This window comes from Arachis stenosperma, chromosome 4 (assembly GCF_014773155.1).
Source record: "Arachis stenosperma cultivar V10309 chromosome 4, arast.V10309.gnm1.PFL2, whole genome shotgun sequence".
NCBI classification, from domain to species: domain Eukaryota; kingdom Viridiplantae; phylum Streptophyta; class Magnoliopsida; order Fabales; family Fabaceae; genus Arachis; species Arachis stenosperma.
In genome coordinates, this window is record NC_080380.1 from 6493937 (window position 1) to 6506007 (window position 12071).

Below are 12071 nucleotides of genomic sequence, written 5' to 3' on the forward strand. Positions count from 1 at the left end.
GCCCAAAAACCATGTTTTCACTCAAAACCGCAAGGTGCCATTTTCAAAACAAGTTATTTCCAACTCTTTTCAAAATCAACCAAAACATGCCAATTTCATCCCTTTTCTTTGAAATCAGTCAAAGTATATCAAAATCGACAATAAGCCTCCTCAACTCATACACTAACACATTACCACAATTCACAAAACTGCCATATAACCATTTTTACCCTTTTCACACAAATGGCTAAATTACAAACACATTAACATGTCAAACATCCTTCCTCATCCCAATTTCTAACAATTCTATTCCCAATCAATCATCATTATACATAATCAATATCATACTCACTATCACATGGTTTCACCCACAAATCAACCTTAATCATTTCTCAAGCATATATCACAACATACATATCTCTCATGCATCATCATACCATCAAGGCATCAATAATCATGATCACATGTATGACCACATAACATACCTCAACCAAAACCAAACATACCTCATCTATACAATTTCACCCAAAATTGCCAAATTCCACACTTCAACTCCTCAAACCTTATTATTCAATAACCAACCCAATCATTCACATATTCATTATCTGAAATTCATCCAATCACTTGTATCATCATACAATGCACACATCAACTTACCTTCCTTACCTCTTTCCGGCCTCCGGCCCAAAATTTACGGCCTCCGGCCCAATTTTACAATTTAAATGCATAAACCACAAATCAATACTCATTACCCAATACATCAAATTTTCAATACACCAAGCATACAAGGCCACACAATTCTCAACCCAATCATTAATTCACATTACATACCAACTATGCATATTAGCACCAACCATTTGCACAATCCAAACTTAATCCTAGGGCATCTAGCCTAGGAATTCTCATCACACCACACGGTACTTAAATGAAACTTAAACCGTACCTCTTGTAGCCAAATCAATTGAGTCTCCTCTTTAGAAGTCTCTACCAATCTTAGTCCCAAGCCTCACCAAAGCTCCTCAAGCAACATCAATCTCCCAATTGTGCACCAAGATTATCAAATACACTAACATAACCAATATCACATACATACATCAACCTGGGGCTCATAAAAATGACAAATCACAAGGGTTTGAGCACTTCTTACCTCAGCCCATATGAAGTAGGGATAGAACCTACTTGGAATCCATGTTGGAGTATCCCTAAACACCCAAAATCACAAGATTTCAACACTAACTACCCAAAAACGTGTAACAGTAGAAAATTTCGAAAACTGGACAGAGATGAATGGAATACTCACCATAAAACTTAGATAGAATTGTAGAGGATGAGAAGAGCGATGTGTGGCCATAAACGGCTCGTCAATCGGAACTCCGTAGCTCAAGTTATGGTGGTTTGAAGATCAAAGAGAGTTAGGTTTTCTCTCTTCTCTTCTCTCTTCCCAATTTCAGCGCCCAACACCCCTTCTTTAGGGCAAAATGAGCTAAAATGCTCATAACTAATGTTTATATATATTGGGTCTTGGGCCCACTTAGGCCCGGTTCACTTATTTTTTGTCCGTTGGCCCAAAACCTTTAAGATTAGCGCTCTAAATCGCACTTCAAATATTTCTACCTCCCCTAATTATAATTCCTCATTTCTTAATCTTATTTACTCATAATCAATTTTTTTCAGCTGTAGTACCAGACAAATCTCAGCCGGTACTTCCGGTCAAAATTCCACTGCGTGCTTTTACGCAGAAAACTATGTTTTCTGACTCGGAAAAATTCACTGAATCCAAATATCATATTTAAATCATCAAATTCCAATTACCAAATCTTCCAACCATATTCCCTCCTACTTAACTTATTATTTAATTAATTTTGGTTAGACCGGGTATTACAGTCATCAATAAAATTCACAAATTCATAAATAGATGAAGCTGAGTTTAACCTCTCATTCTTTCTCATCGAGGTTTACTATAACATTAAAATCACCCATAATAAAAACCTTTTCAAGAAAACGTTGTACAAAAAAAAAAATTCTGTGTATTGGGTAGACCGAATTTCATCCAAGCTATTTAAATGTACTCCAATCAGCCCCCAAGAACAGTTCAAAGCAGGATTAGTTACGTTGACAGCTATGAAATTTTTTTTTCCAGCAAGAATCTCAATTGCTGTGCCCTCCTTCCATGCTAAAGCCAATCCACCAGTTATACCTGTCAGACTAACAATCCTCCAATTCGCAAAATGACAATATCTATCTCAACTTACTTTCCACGAGATTGGTTTTTGTTTCACATATAAACACAATCTATGGAGAGTAGGATTGATACATCCCTTTAAAGTTATGGATGATCAGGATCTCCCTAAACTCTGATAATTTCATAAAAGAACTCTCATGACAAATTAAAGAAAAAGAATAAAGAAAGAAATAAAAAAAGAAATTAACAAAAGTCAAACATTGAGTTAAACAAGAGAAAAATTCTGTTTTAAAAAAAATCCTAACAAAATAATTTAAAAGATTATATACTGCTCATATTCCACACCTTTTTAAGTTTATATAACTTGTATAAAAATATTAAAACATAACTAAAATTATTTGTATAAAAAATACTATAATATAATTATTATTTATAAATTATATCTATAAAATATATTAAAATATTAAATATAATTAATATAGTTTAACGATAGAAATTTAAGGATTCATCATATGAGAATAAATTTTTGTATTATTCTTTTATTATTTCTTATAATAAATTAAGATATAGCTGAAGATAATAAGTTTTTATTTATTTATTAGATATATAATTTAATATACTAAAAAATATTCTTTAAGAATATTATTACACAATAGTACAATTTTAGTTTTAACTAGATGGTTTTTGTTAATTTAAGAGATATTCAATTAATAATTTTACAATAGAATTGTACACTTTTGAATAATAAAATTCTGGTTAGCAATAGCAATTATTGTAGTACCTATAATTTTATTTAAAAACATCATATCTTAAAATAAGTGGTAACTATAATTGGATTGTGGTTTAAGTTTATTTAATTGATCATTATAAAAATTTAATTTTGATTTAAATTATCTTAAAAATTTGTATACAAATATTAAAATATAAAATATGATGTATAACTATATTTATTTATGGACAACTATATGTTATTTTATCAAGAGTAATGAGTAGTTATTGTATAAGATGTTACTCAGAGAAACAAATTATTTACCTGAAAATCACATTTTAAATGTTGTTTATAAGGAAATTTTCAAGCTCTTATAATTACTAATATATTATTTGCATTCATATATATATATATATATATATATGTGGTTGTTATACGTTCTAAATAAATGACATATATGCTTATATATCAACAAATAAACTTCCAATTACATACTTACATACCCTTCGTGTATCCTACAATAGAGCCACTTATATCATTCCAGTAGTTATTAACTGATGCTGCGTGTGTTTCTATTATCTTAAAAAACAATGAATATTAGTTTTGCGATAATTTAACTTATGCAGATCATATGTAGAGTACTGTAACTTACTTTGACAAGGAAAGCACAAATTCTAAATGAATAAATTAATAAAGCCAAATATCATTTTAGTATTTTACAGCGAATTTGTAGGCCAGGCCAGGGCCTCTTTTTGGCAGGAACATTTATATTTGCACGAGGGTTAGCTGGCAGATAAGCACTCATTCAAATGAGTAACCGCCTCTAGAATCTCTCTAACCACTTCTACGAGTCATATCCTAACTTCCCTAAGATAATGGGATAGTTACCACCTTAAAAATATGGCACTACTCCAACGGTGGTTATTAGTTCACCACTATAAATACACTGACACCCCTCAGGTATTTCTAAGCCCAATACTCTCTAGACCTGCTCACACCCTTGCTAACTTAGGCATCGGAGTGTCTTTGCAGGTACCACCCCCATCTTTTCGCACAAACAAGTCGGACGGAGCCTCCCGAGTTGCATATTCATTCGACATCTTCCCCCTTCACACATTTTGGGCCAACCAATGCCATCCAGCCCATCAATCTCCAGTTACCCACCGTAACAATTATACTATTGCATGTTTCAAAGTCCAAGAGATACTGGGAGAAGTCAAACCTAATATTTTCATAATTAGTGTACTACCTACACTTCTTTAATTTAACCACTATAATAAGTTTATGTTTATTGTGTGTATATATATAAGACAACATTATCTATACTAATATTATACAATCCAGTTTTCACAAAACTTGCGTGGCATGCTATTGATTTTTTCTTAATTTTTAAAATTTTTTTTTGAGACTTTGATCTATTTTTGTGCAGAAATTTGATTCTATCTGTAATTCTGTATAGCTGTAATTTAAAACCGCATTTTCTCTTGCTTAGGAGTGATAATGAAAAAAATAAGATAAAATTTGGATTTAATGCTAATTTTATTTGCGAGTTGAGATTTTATATATACTTAATTTTATTTTACGTGCGGATTGAGAATATCTCAATCCTAATCCTATTCATTCTTAATTTGTGGATACCAGATTGAAAGTTTCAAATAAAAGGACAATACAAGGATGTAGAAGAGCAATCCAAAGAATTGTTGAAGATTTGAGTACTAGATTCATCACCAACTCGTTAAACCAGTCCCTTTTCAATAACTTTACGCTTTTCCAATATGCTATACCACACTCACGAATGTCCTACTCTGATCTCTGCATTTATTATAGAATTGTATTGAAAATATTTATTTTTGAGAAGTCTAGATACGAATGATTGTGATTGAAAGACAACTTTCCAACATTGTTTTGCTAATAGCGCCAAATTCTGAGCTCCTAGATCTTTAAAACCTAGTCCACCTTCCAATTTCGGTCTAGTCATAGTATTCCAACTGATCCATGCCATTTTTTGCTCTGTACCTTTTTTATCCCACTAAAATTGGGAGAGTATGTTGTGAATCTCTCTAATTAAAGTGTCAAAAAGACAAAAACATGATAATGAATAAATTGGGAGTCTCTCCAACAACTTTGATTAGAACATGTTTGCCTGCAGAAAAGAGAAATTTTTTTTCACCCTTGAACTCGCTTCCTCACTTTGTCTATGAGTTTTTCGAAGGTGGCTTTTTTTTTGTACTGTAGATGGACTACCCAAATATTTATCCTGTGCACCAATATGAGCAATTTTCAATTTCTGAGCCAGTAGTAATCAAGTAACAGGAGAAATATTATTACTAAAGAATAGAGCTGATTTATGCAAATTAACTTTTTGACCACTGAACTCCTCGTATGACTGAAGAAGGCTGAAAATATTTTTATAACTGTTTTCTGACGCTTTGCAAAAAAGGATTGAGTCATCCGAAAACAATAAATGATTAACAGTAAAACATCTTCGGTGATCTGAATACTTTCAATGAGACTGTTTTGCTTTGCCTTGTTTAGCAAAAAAGACAATTCTTCTGCACAGAAAAGAAAAAGGTAGGGAGATAGATGGTCTCCTTAATAGATACCTCTATTTGGTTTAAAAAATCAAAATGTTGACCTTCAATAATGACAGAGTAAAAAACTGTAGTCACCACCTCTTGTATGTATCGAACCAATCCACCTAGATTCAAATTCTAATTTCTCCAAAATGAACCAAAAGAAATTCCACTTAACACGATTATAGGTTTTGCTCATATCCAATTTAATAGCTACTTCAGTCGATAGACCCTTTTTCTTTATCTTTAGATAGTACATACATTCATGAGCGACTATGACATTATCTGAAATTAATCTACTCTTAATGAAGGCACTCTGATTAGGATTGATCAACGAAGTCATAAATTTCTGTAGCCGATGAACTAGTACTTTAGAAATAATCTCATACACAACTGAGGAAAGGTAGATGGGTCTAACCTGTGTCATATCCTTTGCATTAGGAATCTTAGAATGAGACAGATTTGTATATGGTTGAAGCTTTTGAGTAGTCTACCATTGACAAAGAAACTGCGAACAACCTTAGAAACATATCCTCCCTACTAAAATCCAATAGAATTAAAAGAATTTAGCCGTAAATCCATCATTACCAGGAACGCTCTGGAGGTGAATACTAAAAACCGCACGTTTTACCTTATAAAAAAAGACCGGTCTAATTAATTTTCTGTTCATGGTTACTGAAATTTCGGTTTCAAAATCTTCGAATGCATATGCCAGATTAGCTTGATCAATTAATGTGAAGATATCCTTGAAGTATGTTTCAACTACTTGTGCAATTTTCTCACAGGTGATAGTATACGTACCATCATTATTTTCCAGTTTCCAAATTTTATTTCTCCGAATTTTGGATTGGAATGATTGGTGAAAAAAACTTATATTTCTATTCTTTTTTTTAGCCATTTTACACGAGATTTCTCTTTCCAATAGCTTTTCTCCCTAAAGTAAGCATCCTCAAGTTTATTTTTCAAGACTTCAATCTGTTCTTCTCCTATAATATCCTCCTTTCTTGAGGATTTCAAGCTAAGATGTAAGTTTATCAATATCTTTCTTCGAATTAAATTTGTTCTATTGCTGTCATTGAACATTACGGTGCTTACAATGCTTCAATTTTTTAACCAAAACAAATATTGTTAAGCCATTCACCCATTCCTTCCAAGATTCAGTGATAATTACTCACCTCTCCTGAAATTTCATGGTCGGATTTGTATCAAAGAGGATAGGCACATGATCTGAACCATTTTCTGCAATGATTATCCACCTCTCTTGAGCCATCTACTCACCGTTTGTAAGTGCACGGTCAAGCCCAAGTCCTTCTCCCAGGTAAACCTTCTCCCTATCATACCCAAGTCCTTCAATCCACCGCCATCAATAAAATTCACAAATTCAGAAATAGATGAAATTGATTTTAACCCCCTCCTTCCTTCTTATCGAGGCTTATTATAGCATTAAAATTACCCATAATGAAAACCTTTTCAAGAAAATGTTGTACAAAAAAGAAAAGTTCTGTGTATTTGGTAGACCGAATTTCATCCAAGCTATTTAAATGTATCCCAATCAGCTCCCAAGAACAGTTCAAAGCAGGATCAGTTACGTTGACAACTATGAAATTTTTTTTTTCAGCAAGAATCTCAATTGTTGTGCCCTCCTTCCATGCTAAAGTCAATCCACCAGTTGTGCCTGTTGGACTAACAATCCTCTAATCCGCAAAATGACAATATCTATCTCAACTTACTTTCCACGAAATTGATTTTTGTTTCACATATAAACACAATCTTGAGATTGATACATTCCTTTAAAGTTATGAATGGTCAGGATCTCCCCAAATTCCGATAGTTTCATGAAAGAACTCTCATGACGAATTAAAGAAAAAGAATAAAAAAAGAAATTAACAAAAGTCAAACATTGAGTTAAACAACAGAAAAATTCTGTTTTAGAAAAAATCCTAAAAAAGTAATTTAAAAGATGACATACTCCTCGTACTCCACACCTTTTTAAGTTTATATAATTTGTATAAAAATATTAAAACATAACTAAAATTATTTGTATAAAAAATACTATAATATAACTATTATTTATAAATTATATCTATAAAATATATTAAAATATTAAATATAATTAATATAGTTTAACGATAGAAATTTAAGGATTCATCATATGAGAATAAATTTTTGTATTATTCTTTTATTATTTTTTATAATAACTTAAGATATAGCTGAAGATAATAAGTTTTTTTATTTATTAGATATATAATTTAATATACTAAAAAATATTCTTTAAAAATATTATTACAGTACAATTTTAGTTTTAACTAGATGATTTTTGTTAATTTAAGAGATACTCAATTAATAATTTTACAATAAAATTATACCATATGAAAAGCGTTTGAACCTTTTGAATAATAAAATTCTGGTTAGCAATAGTAATTATTATAGTACCTATAATTTTATTTAAAAACATCATATCCTAAAATAAGTGGTAACTATAATTGGATTGTGGTTTAAGTTTATTTAATTGATCATTATAAAAATTTAATTTTGATTTAAATTATCTTAAAAATTTGTATACAAATATTAAAATATAAAATATGATGTATAACTATATTTATTTATAGACAACTATATGTTATTTTATCAAGAGTAATGAGTAGTTATTGTATAAAATGTTACTCAGAGAAACAAATTATTTACCTGAAAATCACATTTTAAATGTTGTTTATAAGAAAATTTTCAAGCTCTTATAATTACTAATATATTGTTTGTATATATATATATATATATATATATATTTTGTTGGTTCAAGAATTTTAATATGAGAAGGAAATGGGTGTTTTGGTCAGAAATAGAGCAATGATGTGTTTTACCCAATGGTGGATGCAAGCTCAAAACGCAGGGGCGTGTTGCGTGCGACAAGTGGGAGGCGCGATGACGTGGTGCAGCCTGAGCGGGACACGTGGCATCACGTGGGGGCGTGCTGACCTAGCACGTGGGGGCGTGATGCTGACGTGGCATCACGTGAGGGCGTCATGGGGACGTGGCCAAGTTTGATTGGTACACGAGGGCATCAAGTGGGGCGTGCTAAGTCAGCACGCAGGGGCGTCCTGACACGTGGCAGTACGTGATTGGAGTTCGCGGTGAATGCTACTCTATATATAAGGCTGTGGTTGGGTTCATTTTCATGCTGAGGAAGTGTGTGAGTGTTCTTTGAGTGTGTTTCTGGTGTAATGGAGGATACCGCAAAGTTAGTAGTGTATCGCGACGGTGAGATAATACGTAATACTCATGAGGGAGTGAGGTTTGTGTGTCAGAATCCGTTTTCGTTTGTGGTTCCATGGACCATTACGTTTATGGAACTTCAGAACGGTCTCTGTCAAAGCATGGAGAACGGTACATTAATGAGAGTGAGCAGAATTCTGTACCGGAATCCGGTTATAGTTTTTAGTGGTCTAATACAGTTTGATACCATGCCAATCACTGACGAAATGACTATGCATAATATGTTTCAAATTCACCGGCAGACTCAGATACGACAGCCACAGATTGAGCTGTATGTTGAGTTTGAAACCGTAGAGGCAAAAGGGATTCAAAATGACTTAGAGGTGGAAGATGATAGAGCTGCAGTGTACGAGGGAATGAGTAGTGACAGCGAAGAGGATTTCGAAGCCACTTATGAAGCCGGCGACAAAGAGCAGGATGGTGATGCGGGAGTTGAGACAGCAGCTGATGTAGTGGTTCACTCATCGATCAGTCAACCGATGAACGTGCCACATTTTATGCGTGAGTTGGATCTCGACGCCATGCATACACTGGAGTTTCTGGAATATTCAAACATAGGTACGTGATGACCGAATAATATATTTTCTTTAATATATAGTTTGGATTGATTAGTAAACGATGATGGGCACTTTCTGTAGGCGTTGCTGATCCCGAGGACGGAGAGTTCCGGATTGGAATGGAATACAGTTCTAGAAAGTCGGTCGTGGCAGCAATTAGAAGTTACACTATCGTTAGAGGAGTTGACTACGACGTGTATGAGTTTGAGGCACAGACGTTCTATGCAAAATGCAAGATGTATGGGCGCGGGTGCGACTGGCTTATCTGAGCCAGCTTGATACGGAAAAAAGGTTGTTGGGAGATACGCAGATACAACGGTAGATACTTCTAATGGGCGTATCCGGTCGACTTATCTGTGAATAGGGTCGACCCTAACAGACAGAAAATCTGACATCTCACGTATCTCCTTATGGACTCTTCAGTATCCAATGGCTCCTCATCTCTGATACTTCAAACCCAACCAAGCTTTATATAGGATTTCGAATTACGACTGAGCACCGGTTGATGTCCCAATATTGCCATGCTCTGACTCTGAACGAAATCACTACTACTATCAGTCCATCTACTCACAGACTCTCCATCAATTGGTAAGCCAAATATATGTACGACATCTTCCAATGTCATTGTAACCTCACCCACCGGCAACACAAAAGTGTGAGTCTCCGGCCTCCACCTTTCAACCAGAACAGCTAACAACGGGTGAAATCCTCTTATCATCCCAATCCTAGATACGTGGTAGAATCTCGTGGCGCGTAAGTAGTTTTCGACCCTCGGATTCCAACTCTGTGGCGGATTCAATTTACGTACCAACAAATTTCTATTAGGCTGCATCAACAAAAATATATTTGTTATATTAGTTATAAATATTCATTTATTAATAAACAAATATTACCATATCTATTTCTAAAATGTATGTGATCACTTCAATTAATAATATTATTTACATATTTATTTATTTTAATATTTTATTTGTTAAAATCATTAACATGCAGTGCATTACCATAGTTAAAATATTTTTTTAATATTTTAATATTATTAATAACAAAGTATATATATTTTTTAATATTTATTTATTACTTTAACATTTATATATTAAACTTTTGAATATGTTCAACATACATATATATTTATTTACAGTATATATATTTTTTATTTTATTAGAGTATTATTTTTATATTTTTATCATAGAGAAATGTATTTTTTTTTAAATTTTAGTATATCGTATAGTATAGTATAGTATAATATATATTTTATTTTAGTATTTTTATATTAGAAAATTAATTTAAAATTAATAAAAAATTATTTTTTAACATATTAAATAACAAAAAATAACAGATAAAATATACAATAAAAATATAATTTACCGACTTACATATATAGGATGATCCAAATAATTTATAATATGTTCTTCCAGAGCATTATAATTATGAACCATTCTTTAAAATAAATACAAAATAATAATTTTCTTTTTTTACTACCTATTATTTTTTCACCCTTTCTACTAGCAGCAACACCCTTCTCCTTTGATGAGTTCGCAACCCCCTTCTTCCCTCTCACTAACATCATTTCTTAAAAATGTTGCCCTCAAACCTTCTCACTAACTCTTTCTGTGTTGCAGTTGGAGGAGAAGGCTCCTTATATAGAGCATGAAGAGGCCACGCTTGTTGTTTATCGGGACCTGTCCCCTGCATGGCAGCAGCTGCAGCACGCCTCCCGAAGTGCAAGAACATTGGAACTCCGTGACGCCAACTCCACCTCGCCCCTGCGTGGTGTCAGAAGTGTGCATGCTCGCCGCGTCACTTCGCCCCTGTGTGGTGCGGACACGTTGCTCCGTAGTAGGATTACCACGCTCCTGCATATTGACTGAGTTCTCCATCGTCCGATAAATCACCTCACCCTCCAATATTCTCCCAAAACACCAATGGTTTTTCCATAATAAAAATAATTTCCGCTGGTTGTTATACGTTCTAAATAAATGACATATATGCTTATATATCAACAAATAAACTTCCAATTACATACTTACACTTCGTGTATCCTACAATAGAACCACTTATATCATTCCAGTAGTTATTAACTGATGCTGCGTGTGTTTGTATTATCTTAAAAAACAATGAATATTAGTTTTGCGATAATTTAATTTATGCAGATCATATGTAGAGTGCTGTAACTTACTTTGACAAGGAAAGCACAAATTCTAAATGAATAAATTAATAAAGCCAAATATTATTGTAGTATTTTACAGCGAATCCGTAGGCCAGGCTAGGGCCTCTTTTTGGCAGGAACATTTATATTTGTAATAAATTCAAAACAGAAAAGTTTTGTAGTCAGCAATTTTTAAAAAAGTTGGCCAACATTTAATCATCAAAAGAAAATTAAATGATTCCACGTTATTTGATTTAATTTTACACCATTAAAAATACTATTAATGACCAATTAATGATTACAAAACACAAAAATTACTAGTCGCCTAACACTCCTCGTTAAGAATTTAATATTCCTTTTCTCTTTAAAGTAAAGAAGCAAAGAACTTAGAACTATACTGTCCTAGCGAAATTTGACCCATGAAGGCAATCATGAACAGTACGAAGAATGAGTCGTGGTTCATGTTTATGAGAGTAGCATAGAGCGACACAGTACACATACACCATCATGATGATATCCTATTTCCTAATTCTGCTTCTCGTGTTATGTGCTCATGACTTTCTTCCTCCTACCCGTGCCCAATTAGTTCCCACAATTGAGAAATTAGCACTAGCTAAAAATGGAAGAACAATTCTCTATGAATTGGAATCCAAAA